We start from the raw sequence: 12,609 nt of genomic DNA, 5'->3' as shown, positions 1-12,609 counted from the left end.
GGGGGGGCCGCCCCGCTCAGTGCCAGTGTCCCCGCGCTGGGGAAGTGCCTCCCGGGAACGGTCCCGGGTACCCGCTGGAGGGAGCAAACGTGAACCGCTGCAGGGAGTTTGCATGGGCCTTTTGTTTGGGCCGGATTCTGCTCTCCGTTGTTCCAGGAAATTCGGGAATTGCCTCTTTGTTTACCACCTTATCAGAAGATCTTGATGTGACATTTCTTCCAGTGACATACTTTAAAATTGAAAGTCCGACTGCTCTTAAGTCTGGATAACTGGGGTAGTTATCCACCGTCTCTATGATATTGGAAAGCATGAGACAAGCTTATAACCTGACGAGGACAGGGAGCACAGATCTCCCAGGCTGACTCCATTCATTCCCAGAAGGTTTTTTCCAGCTGTGAGTAGCAGTTAAACAAATGTTTGTCTAAAAAGACCTGCCATGTTCTGGGTGCTGAAAACCAGGCTGCAGAGGGAGCTAGTCTCAAGGCAAAACTCTCCTTCCGTATTCCCTTTGCGTGTCAGTTGATGTGATCCCTTCAAGTTGCTCTCAATGCCACAGAGGCAGGGCTACTGAAAATATATCTTGTGTTGTTCCCCAACGTGACTGCTTTGCAAGCCGAGTTTGAAGACTGAGGCTGTTTGTCTGGGATTTCATTACAAAGGAGTGGGTGCAACAGCAGTTTTCAGTGATGAGCCAGGCAGCCAGAGGTACAGGCCGAGCACCGCAGATGTGCGTACCAACACCACAGTACAGGTCCAGAGGGTCTGATGCAGCCTTGGATGTGTTGGACAGTTGCTGCACAGATGGTCAGTGCTTGCAGAGTAAATATGATGCAGTCAGAAATAGTCAGACTTACCGCACATGCTTGTATTTGTGCATGGAAATAGCAACTCAGGGATCCATTGAGGACCACACTGACAAATTAGTTTGAGGATCTTAGAGCCAGCAGAGCTCAGCCTTCTGGTGATCTCTGGGCAGCCTGGGTACAGGGCAGTTGTAAAGCCAGTTAAAGTATTCTCAGCAGTCAAAAAGCACTGGTTGTCGCTTTGCCTCTCGCTCCTGCAACACGGTAGTAGCAACTTATTTATGTCCCTTGTCTCAGAGTATGGCCACTCCACAGCCTCACTTTGAAGCAACATGTTTCCTTCACTAGCTCTTAAAAAACAAAAGGAGCATGAAGTGAAGAAAAGCGCTCTCAGCTGAGCAGCTCTCAAGCTGCTCTCTTATGGGAGGTGGCAGCAGCTGCCAACTCCATGTCCTAGTCTGGTCCTGCATCTCATGGCCTGGTCAAGCAGAAATCTGGGAAAGACAGAGTTTGTATCAACTCCTGTCCCCTGGCAGGAGGTGGCACTTGGTTATCATCTGGCTTTGGTTGCTTGGCCTTGACTGGGTGTTTGTATACAAAGAGTTTTAAATCTATATAGATTTGGATTCCTCTCCACTATGGAAACACATGAAATGACAAGTGTGCAAGGACTGATAATGCCAGCAATAGGGAATAAGATGCAAAGATTTTGACCCCCCCATGACCCTCAGCTGGAGGGATGCTGTTACTGTCTGATGGTTCTTCTGTGGCCTATGCGAAACGATTCTGTGTTGCAAGGTCAGCTCCTATCTCCTCTTCTGCTCTGCAGCCAGCAGGCAACCACAAAGCAGTGCACTGGGATGAGTATTGTGTCTTTATTTCCGAGGCATGTTGCGCTGAAGTGATTTGCCAGTGGTCAATCAGGTGGTCAGTGGCAGGGATGAGAGTAGATCTCTGTATCTTAGCCCTAGTCTGGTGCTGTGGTTATCAGATTGCGCTCATCTCATGGCTCTGCACAGGTGAGCACAGCTACAACCCGTGCCAGGATTTCAAAATCTTCCTCCATATTTTTCCTGCATGAACCTCTTTTCCATTTTGTTTCAGTCCCACGGCCAGGAAAACATAATTTTGCTTTGTCCTTTTTAACCTCCATTTAAACTTTTGCTTAATAGAGATGAAAAAATAATCTATTTGTCACTATCATAATCTAGTTTCCTGTTTATATCATTAATAGAGAAAAACTATTGAAAACAGAGATTCTGGTGAAAACTAGAAATTGTTTCAGGCAGTGATATTATGTATATGTGAACAGAAACCCAAATGCAAAGGGCACAAGGACTTGAAATGGGAGTCCGTCTCCATCATATTTTTACATTAAACATGTTTCTCAGCATGCTCCAGGGAATATGGCTGATGGGAAGGGTTTCAGTAACAGAAAGTCTGCTCAGCACAGCTAGAAGCCCCAGGAATCCGCAGCGCCCGGAGGTGGGGGAGAGCGCTGCTGGCACTCGGACTGCTCCCCACCCGAGGGGGAACGCTGTACTGGAGCTGCACCACACACTGTACCAACACAAAGCCTTCCAGCATCTGTGGCAGGAAAGTCACCAATTGCCATATGTCACTCTGCTGTGCATATGTTAAGTGGGCCCAACCAATTGCATTTGCACATTCTCTGTGTGACTTGTTGTCGCACACAATGAGCGCCCTGTTGTCACTGGTGCTGATGCTATGTAATCTGCTTTGCCGTCGTGCAGCAGGCAGCTCGCCTCTTCCTATCGCAGCACATTTTGCCACATGAGCGTGGCCCCGGTATCGCCGGATGCTTTGCAATCTGTTGCTCTGACGAGCGCAAGCCCTGCTGTCACATTTGCTGCAGCCTGTTGGGGCCACAAAGGAGCAGGCGGGCTGCGGGCAGGGACGCGCTCTGCTCAGCTGCTGTCTCGGAGCCGTACAGCCCCTGGATGGTGTCTGGGCTGCTCGGCAGGAACCAGTCACATACCAGGAGTGATGGGTGCTTGTGACAAGCTTCACAGCTCTTTTGTCCATAACTAATCAGTCCTATCCCTTAATGATTTTTATTTGTATTTGCTTCACGCATAACAAGCACGTCACAGACTGCGAGTCAGTCTGACTTGCACAAAGGGAAGAAATGGGATACTTCTTGTGTTACTTGAAGCAGTTCTTACACAAACAGCTGATATAGGCAAGGTAGAACAGTGGCCCAATGCTTTTCTTAGAAAACAGAGCTTGCTGCAAGAGGTTCTTCAGAAACTCTTTGTGTATCACCCTTTAATTCAAGTCTAGGAGACATATAAGTCTTTGGTGCTGTGAACCTCGCTGAAATAAACCTTTGAGTGCCACAGCCTTGCTCAGGATTGCAGGCTGAACTTCTGCTCAGAGAAGCCCCAGGAAAATAAATACCTGCTTCTGAAGCATTCACATACTGTAAAGGTCGTCTCCAGGATACAACTGATGATGCTAGGGCTGCCTGTTGACCAGTGAAGATGTGGTAAAGTATTGAAAAGCTTGTGCTTTCACATGTGCCACCAAAACCACTAGCACCCATTTGAGGTTGTACTCTTCAGAATAAGGTGTATACACATGGAGCTTGTCTCAATGCAGAGCAGCTGGCCATCCCGCCCGTAGTGTCTTTTGACATACAACTTGTATAAAGTCAGGAAAAATCCCTGATTTAGCAATGTAATTTTATAACATTCACACATCTGTTTCCACTGAGAGCTTTGAAGCCCTGTAAAATGGATAAGATAGAAAATAAAAAAAGAGACAAAGGGGAAAAACCTGCCCGTAGAAGTATGACTAATGCCCAGACCTGTCTGTACTTGTTAAAATGTGCTAGAATGACAATGTTAACAGCTTGGCCAAACATCAGAAAATCACTACTTCATCTGATGCTATTAGCCGAGTTATTCAGTAAAGGCAGAGCTGGAAAAATAGTGATGCCTCCCTGGGCCTCAGGGTGGAGTGGCAGAGAGAGCTCACACGCACGACTGAGAGATGCTCATGAGAGTCTGGCCCCTTGTGTGAGCTGCCACACGCTCCTGCCACCCTGTCCTGGGTGGCCTGACACTACTGAGCCTTTCTGTACCTGACCAACCAGTGAACTGGAAGGTGTGGAACACGAGGGGCCCTGGGCAGCACTTCACAAAGAGGCAAAAATGCCACTTTATATTTTGCTTGTATGGCTACATCCGGGCTGCACAAGAAATGCCCAGGGTGAGTCAGCAGCCACCCGGAGAATGAGCTGAGTGCCTGACAACTGCTTTCAAGCGTCCCACTTCCCTGAGAGTGAGATTTTTGGACAGGAATACAAACCCTCGTCAGCTTTTGTTCTGTAACTTGGGCAGTTATATTTCCACAGCATTGACACCAACAGCAGGATCTGTTTGGTGTTTGTCTTTGCCTGTTGAAAGGCACACCTTTGCGAGGTGAAAGAGTTGATCTTTGTATTTTTGCCTTGCAGTTCTCCTAAAATGCTGGGCACTGCCTTCAGGATACGGGCCCCGTCACGTCTGCCTTCAGCGCAGCTCGGCTCTCCCCTGCCCGGCTGAGAGAGGGGGAGAGCTGCCGGGCTGGGCTTGTGCTAAATCCTGTCTGGCCAAGTGTCACCCCCTGAGCAAACAGTGAGGCAGAAGAGGGAGTCTGTGATAAAGGCAGAGGTGCTTTACACCACAGCTTTGCATTTCCTGGAAAGGTCTCTAGGAACAAAGGACAACGCTTTAACCAGCCCTTGCCATAGGCATGTGCTTCATTATGTTCTTCGTGCGAGGACACACTGAAAGCTAGTTCAAAGAGAGGAGGAAAACCATTTTGCCATAACCAGAGATCAGATTATTTGGTAAGCACAAAAGCCTTTTGAGTAATAACTTTCCCGTGGAGAGTCAGATGGTTTCTATATGCTTAGTAGTCTCAGTTTCCCTTGGACTGTGTAATATAATTGAGGTGCCTCGCTCAGCTTTTAAACCATCTCCTGCCAGTGTATCCCAGCACAGCCATATTCCCAGACCGGCAAAGCCACGGAGCGGCTCTTGCAAGGCCAGAGTCTGCGGTGTTTGGCCTTGATCTTCTTTGGAGGGATACAGGGATAGTCTGACTGACTGAAACCCAAGTGTGTCTCCTCCAGTGACCTACCTTCAACTGTAGTTGGAAGCAAGGCTGGAAATAGACCGGTCCTTTACATTTCTGTTTGTGCTGCTGCAGAGGTGAGGTACACAGAGGTCTCCAGGAGAGCCAGGGCCGCTGTTATTTTATGTCACATGTGACATAGGGTATCGCATAGGCCAGGCGATGGAGAATTTGGATCCAAACCAAGAGAATACCTGGCTTACTGTATTGGCAGTGATGTGGAGAAATACAGAGAAATAAGCAATCGACCTGAAGTAGAACTAAAGATTAGAGGGGTTTTTTAATGTTAACTTTGCTGTCTCAGCAGAAGCCAAGAAGCTAATACGTTATGGTAACTGGTACAGTCTTCCTTCTTTTCAGCAGAGCTGACTGTTTAATTGATTTAGCAACTGAAAGTGACAGGCAGGATGCTGCTGGTACAGGGGAGAGCTTCGGGGGGGAATGGAACAGACAATGTGTTACATTTGCTCATACGTTAGCAGTTCCCTAAAAATACGTGTAGGCTAGGGTAGTAGATACAAGCTGTTCCCAAGTGCCAAACTGTGTTGTTGAACCAGACCATACTGAGAAAAGGGAGGAGGACAAAAAGGTTTTTTTTGTAGTAGTTGTTCAGGTGGATCAAATCTTTTCAACTTTGGTGCCTCGTTTATATTGATGGATAGATTTCTACATTATGTATTCAGACTGTGAGCTAGAGAAGACTGAGAAAACCAAGTATCTTAGCAAATCCTGCTCACCTTGTGCTGAGGGTCCCACTCCATACTCTGTTAATTAGGCAGGAAGGGACCAGCTCATCTCCAGAGGAGACTCAGAAGCAGTTGCTGTTCATAGTTATTCATGACAAATGCTGCGGCTGTTCTCTCTGAACACAAATCCACAAAGTAGAAGGGACATGACCGTCAAGATTTACCCCAGATCAAACAAAGGTCAGTGGAATATGGGAGGGGAAAGAAAGGTGAGAAGTTTCTTTTAAAAAACAACAATGACCCTCTGTGGCTGCAGGTCACCAGCATCTTTAAATTGGTAGTTCTTTTCTCTTGTGATAATTAGTAGAGGCTACAGTGGAAGTGCATATTTTGTCAGCTTAAATTCAGTTACTCGAGAAGGTAGGCTGCCTTTTAGGTATTCTTTTAGGGTAAACTCTTCCTATTAGGCACAATATATTATCTAGGGACCCATCCTTCACTTACTTGAGATCATGGAAAATTTCCTGTGTCCCAGCTGGGATCACAAGTGTGTCCAGAAAGATGAAGGACGGAGGCCCTATTGCTTTCCAGGATACCCTAGCACTGAGTGCACCCATAATCAGAGCACACTGGCCAGGTGGGTCGTGATTTGTTTATACTACCTATATGTCCTATATATCTCTATGCTTCTTATTTATCTTTATATGTATTTATTAATTCAAAGACCATTTACAATGATTCCCTTTATTTAAACATTCTATCTGCTTGTTTGTGCCTCCAGGAAAATCAATCCGTGTAGAGTACTGAGCACAACTGTAATAAAGGAGAAAGAAATAAAATAGACAGTGAAATACGATGTGCTCTCTCCAGAAGGGAAAGTAGAAGCCTCAAGCCAAAGTCCAAAGGTTACGTACCATGGTAATGGTCTTATCTAACCTGATTATACCTAGTACTTGCAGGTAAACAGATTGAGACGTGCTGCAGTCATGAAATGACAACAGCAAAGCTTGATGAGACTCACTGCCACACCATGCTCTACGTCAGACTGTGTTGCAGCAGCAAGCACCAGAATCCTTCAAAATCTAGGTGTTGTCTTAGGGCCATATCCTTCTCTCGGGCATCCCCAAAGATTTGGGCTGCTTCAGTGGTGGGTCTGAGGAGAAAATGTGGAACGTGCACGAGCCTCCCGGGCTCCTGGCTGGGGGACTTCATCAGATGTTCGGATCAGAAAGTGATACTTTGCATAAGCACAAAAACCAACTTCTTTATCACAGGGAGGCTTAAATCCAGTTATTGTAGGGATTGGTACAATCTTGAAATTAAAGGGAGTAAATGTTTCTCTTAAAGACATTTTGGGTTGTATCTTGGACAAACTTCCAGGTTTTTTTGTTCACTTGCTGTCAGAGAAGTTTCTACTCTTTTGTGTTTTGCCACGGCCTCTCTATGTGCCTGGCATTTCCTACGTAATGTGGGTCTGGGCACACTCTTGGCACAGGGGCTATTTCCTAGTTTTCAGCAGAGCTGAAGCAGCGCCTACTCTGAGCCCAGAGTCCCAGCTTCTCATCAGGTACTTAGTAAGGGCTGAACAGCATCTTTGCATTTAACCTTTGAACAGAAGGCTTAAATATTATACAGAATTCCTCGTTTTCTGTTTGTTAACGAAACTGGACACTCTACCCCCCCATTACATGGTTACATGCCTGTTGTTTGGTGACCATGAAGGTAACAAACCATCCACACTGCACAAACTTCTAAATGACGTAGTGCAGGTTTCAGTGTCCATAGATCTCCTGTATAATCATGACCATCTCTTACTCGTAAATACTTGTCTGTCTTGTCAACAGGCAGCCAAAACTGAGCTCCGGATGACGTGTTGTTTTTTCAGCCGTGAGTGCGCGTTTGGAGACCTGTTCGTCTCACCACTTCCCTGTTCCCCCTGTTTTGCAGACGCAAGCACACCACGCTGCCTCCTGCCACCACACACTCTTCCAGTACAGAAGAGCTGGTTGCTGGAGCTGGCAGACCACTTCACAGCTCTGTACTGTGCAGCTCTATCTCCATGGTTTTTATCTCCTTGCTCCCCTTGACCTCCCACCTGCCTCCCTCGCAGGAAAACTGTGGGAAGCCCTTTCCTATCTGTGAATCCGTCTAGTGCTGCATCCACAGCTTTCCCATGCGTTTCAGAGACACACCCGACAAAGCCTAGTTTGTGCAGTAATTTCTGACGCTGGCAGTGGTCACTCACAGCCATCCAGCCACCTGAGCACACAGAGCTCTGCACCTGTTCTTTCAGTATTTTAGGGACTGTCTGATGTTGTTCTCCCCTTCCCCCACTCAGTGGTTCCCTACCAGGTTATTGGCCATATTAATATTAATTCATATTAGAGAACCCTGTACGCTCTCCTCAGTCTGTTTCTCTGGGTTCATTTCTCTTGGATACTTTTCCAGCTGCCTCCTATTGATTAACGGTGACTTTTGTCTCCACTCTTTTATGTGTCTGACTAGAGGCAGTGACAAAGCCTTCTCTGCAGTTCTCTGAAGCAGCCTTTACCCTTTCTCCTGCTTCATCAGCTAATCCCCATGGCTAGTGCTTCCTTTCCAGGTATCTTCAAGCTAACTTTCTCCCCTGTGCTTCTACTTATTCTCTTGGTGCTACAGTTTGCAGGGGTAGAGAGTTCTCTTCCCACCTCCTCCTGAGCCGAGGAACCACAGTGGCCTAGAGCAGGGCATGTGGAGAGCGTCTGCCTGAATGCCCCTGGCTGCCCTCTTTGTCTCCTCTCAGTGGCTCCTGAGCCCTTAGACTTGCTCTCTTGGAGGGGCCGTTACCCCTGATGTTCTTAATGGGAAGACTTTTTTTTTGCATGGAAAAAAATGCTCAGCTGATGCCATAGTTGTGTCTGAATGCTCTGCATGCCCTGCGGTGTCTCACCCAGAGTGAAAAATTAAATAGCCTGTTCTGCACAATAGAAAAATTGTGCAAAAATAGGAGGGCTCGGATCCCGAGACCCCCTGTTCATGTGCTAGTTCACTGCTCGCGTGACACTGTGTCCTTTTGTTGGCTGGGAGACAGGTAAAAGTGGACAGAAATCCAAAAGGTTTGAAGTCGCTTGTTACTGCACCGTATCTACCTGCTCCTTCGTGCTTATCCAGAGCCTATCGCTGGAGAGTCTTGGGGCACCTCCCAAACATTACTCACCGCCACCTCCCTCAAAAGAGGAGATCATTGGTGGAGATAGGGGAGCGCATACCCTGCTGAGACTAGTGTTCTGTCTCCCACGTTATTGCTGTAAACTCTGGAGGTGAACTGCACTGTCAAGTTTCCACCCATCATGGTGTTCTGATGATAAAGCTGAGATTAAAACCAATTAAAATACAATATAGTCATAGTAGAACCAATACAGATATTTTACCATGAAACCATCAAATTCTCTGTCCTGTGGAACGGTGTAGTGTGCAAGGTGGTTGAATCTAGTACTTTATTGCCTGAGTTTGTCATATGTGGGCTCAGTTTAAAGCTAATGGGAAGGCCAAACATCACAAAGACACAGGTATTCCCCTCTCCATCCCCTCCAATTAATGCGGACCTGATCAAAAAGGAAGAAGTGCTCTCATAGCATACTGAAGGGAATGGTTACAACCTGAATGCTGTTCTTGTACATTCTGCCAAGTATAATGCTCACTAGGAAGTTCAACTTCACAGGTGAAAGGATAAGAAAAGACGAGTATCTTGGAAAAAAACAAATTCTCTGATAACACTGTAAAGAATGTATGATCTTAGCAACAAGGAATTTTTAAAAGTCTGAAGAAAAAAAACCTTACTATTTAGTCTCTGCCAACAAAAGATAAATTGAGAAGGATCTTTAAATATGGCTAATAAAATTATATGCTTGGGGCAGGAAAAAAAATCCAGCTTGTAGTTTGTTATTCTACTGGCCAAGTCAGCTGCACATACAGCTCAGCGCTCTGTTCAAACAGAGTGAGTCTGGAAGCCGCTGCCATATTCTGACTTTGCTGGAGGTCCAGAAAGTAAAGCATTAAGGTGCAGTGCAAAGTATGCATGAGTAGCGTACTAGTCCCCTCTTTGAACTGTGTAAGTGAGAGGGATGAAAAGGGACATGTACATATTAGTCACGGCTCCTGCACCATTTGCTCTGATGGCCCCCAGCCACCATCCTTCGTGGGACATTGACTTTACCAGAGTTAGGGAAAAGCTGTAATGCCTAAGGCTCCAAAATGGTTCTTGTGTGTGGGACTTCTCCAACAGCTGATAAAGATGTTTGCAAGCACACTTATGAAAAAGGTTTATTGGTTTTTATTTTTCTTTTTTTTTTTTTCTGCTCCAATTTAATAACATCAAGGTTACTTGTTTATGCTCTCACCTCTTGGATAGAGTGAGGGGTGCAGAAAGTGACGTTTTTGAAATTAATCAACCTAAACCTACAAGGGACTCTGCATCCGCACCCAAAACCACACATATATGGAAGGTGGGTTGAGAAATCACCAGTGCTGTATAAATTGAGACCGGTCACTTGCACTCAAGTGTCTGCTCTGACAATTGTTTCAGATACTCTTCTGGCTATTACTTATGCTCTCTCTCTCTCTGTTTTCCAACAGAAACCAAGCTGACAGATCTTCATCTATCAGGGAGGCTACAGGGTGCCTTGCTGCTGAGATTTTTGGGCTTTATTAATTCTACAGTAGCCCTTTCCCATAAGCTTAAAGAGGATATGTCCCAAAACTGGAAAGGACTAATAAGCGACACAGGAGGAAAAATAAAAAAAATCTATTCACTGACCTAGAAGGTGAATGTTTGTCTGTTTTGTTGTAGCTTTTTTCTTAGTCTTAGTTCTCCCTCTTTCTACTGATGGGCTTTGTTATTGTTGTTGCTGGTCTTCAAATGATCCTTTTCTTCCTTTCTTCCTACCGTCTCCTGTCCTCAGCTTCTCATTGTCTTTGAAAAGCAACACCCTGCTGCTCATTTTCTCCCAGTCATTTGCACTTTGGGTTTCTACAATTTTTCTTTTCCCTCCATTCCTAGCAGTCTCTCTACCCACTCTCTCCTGCCCTTCCCACTGTCACCAATTTTCTAGTGTCTCCAGCACAGCCCTAGCTTTCCCAAAACAACAGCAATCATATAACAATTTGCTACCATTAACCAGTTAAGTGTCACACCTCTCTACCAGGTAGGTAATTATTTATGAACACGGCTAAGCTCGTGCTGTCTGCTGTAACAGATTGTTCGGCTGTTTCTGCTCAAAGGGCCGCAGCCAACAATAGGAAGGCTGCAAAAGGTCAGGGTTGGGATGAACAGCAAGAGCTGTGTGGGGGAACTATAGACATCTGCTAACACACTGCTCAGCTCCGAACCCTCCTGCCACTCTTGGGTTTGTGAGCATTAAATGTGTTCTCTATTTGTACTGTCAAACAGGCTGCAACTTTAAAAAAAAAATCCACAGAAAAGTCTGTGGACCATGTAGAGCTCATCATTCTACACTTCAGCAAACGGCACGGAGTGACTGGTCTGTCTTCTTTGTTCCCTGCCCTTGCTGCTATGTTCACACAAACCAGCCTGTGCTTAGTCAGGGAGCGGCCATCGCTTCTGCTGAAGGCAGCTCGTTAATAATGGTGTGACGTTACATGGGGACTCCCAACCTGAAATGCTGCATGACATTTTTTCCCAAACGTGGAAGATTTATGGTTTTTAACCTAAATTAATTACGAAGCAGAACCTTAATTAAGAAGCCGGTTGCTTCTGAAACAGCTAAGCCACTTCAAAAGGCTGAAGCCGTACACTTAATGGGGAACAAAGAAGAGAAAACAGGGTCAAAACAGACCATGTCTGTGTGTTGTTCCCAACCCATTCATCTTGCACATGAGGGTGCTCTGCTGGCATTTTAAAAATGGCAGTGGAACATCTGCCACCCAAAAGGAGAATTGGGGTGTGTGGGAGGGGCATGTGGTTTATTCAAAAGCCACTGCTCTCCTTTTGAAGCAGAAGATGAGCCAGATGTACCTTTTTTTTTTGCTTTACCAAGTCCTGGTCATGTTCCCATTGATTTCAGTTGATCCAGGATATCCCTTTCATTCTTTTTTTCTTTTCTTTTTTTCTCTTGTTTTTTTCCAAGCTAGGTGGTTTCACTTCATGAATGCAGCAGGCAAGTTGATCCTGTTTCATCCTCTCATCATGCCAGGTACAGCTGCTAGCTGAGGGGCAAGTTGTTTAAGAAAAACTAGAAATCAGTCTCTTGAAAAATGCCACATTTTTAGGACCTCTGTTCCTGCAGAGCTCAGTGTCCTGGAAGAAACATCTCGACCTCAGATAAGTACTGTGTTCCTCAATCAGTTCTACTTGCCAAGTTAGTGATGCATTTGATACCATTTATTATGTAAGATTTTGTTCCTGCTTCTGGAATAAAGGGCAATGGGTGGCTTTTTGCATTAAAACAGTATGATTTAAGTGATGTTTCAAAAAAATCCACCACTGTTTCTTTAGGAAGACATGCAAGATAAAGGTAGTCACCTTTCTTGCTGATAAAATGCCAGAAGACATATGGACTCATTGTTGAACATGGCTTCCAGATGTGCCAGCTGTGAGTGCCATCCCTACAGGTTTTTGTAAATCATGCTGGACATCCACTGCACCTTTAAGGGAGGGTACACCGATACTTCTGCAAGTCTGGCCTTGTGCTACTTTGGAAGATGCTTTTGAAAGTCGCACCCAACATTAAAAAGAGATTGATGTAAGAGATTAAGATAAATGGACAAAGCACTTTCATTTTCTTTATTTTCAATCGATACTGTATGAATACAAAGTTTCTAGAAAGCTACAAAAATTCTACCACTTTATCAAGAAGGCATCAAAATGTGTCACTTTGCAAAGACATGAAAACACCTGCAGTAACCGACACAAAAATAGCATTTTTAGAGTGATGAAATAATTGCACTTAACTGTCATGGATATTAAAGTTATCACACAT

The sequence above is a fragment of the Pterocles gutturalis genome, unplaced genomic scaffold, assembly GCF_000699245.1.
Source record: "Pterocles gutturalis isolate BGI_N339 unplaced genomic scaffold, ASM69924v1 scaffold10460, whole genome shotgun sequence".
NCBI classification, from domain to species: domain Eukaryota; kingdom Metazoa; phylum Chordata; class Aves; order Pterocliformes; family Pteroclidae; genus Pterocles; species Pterocles gutturalis.
This window is presented reverse-complemented; position numbering follows the sequence as displayed.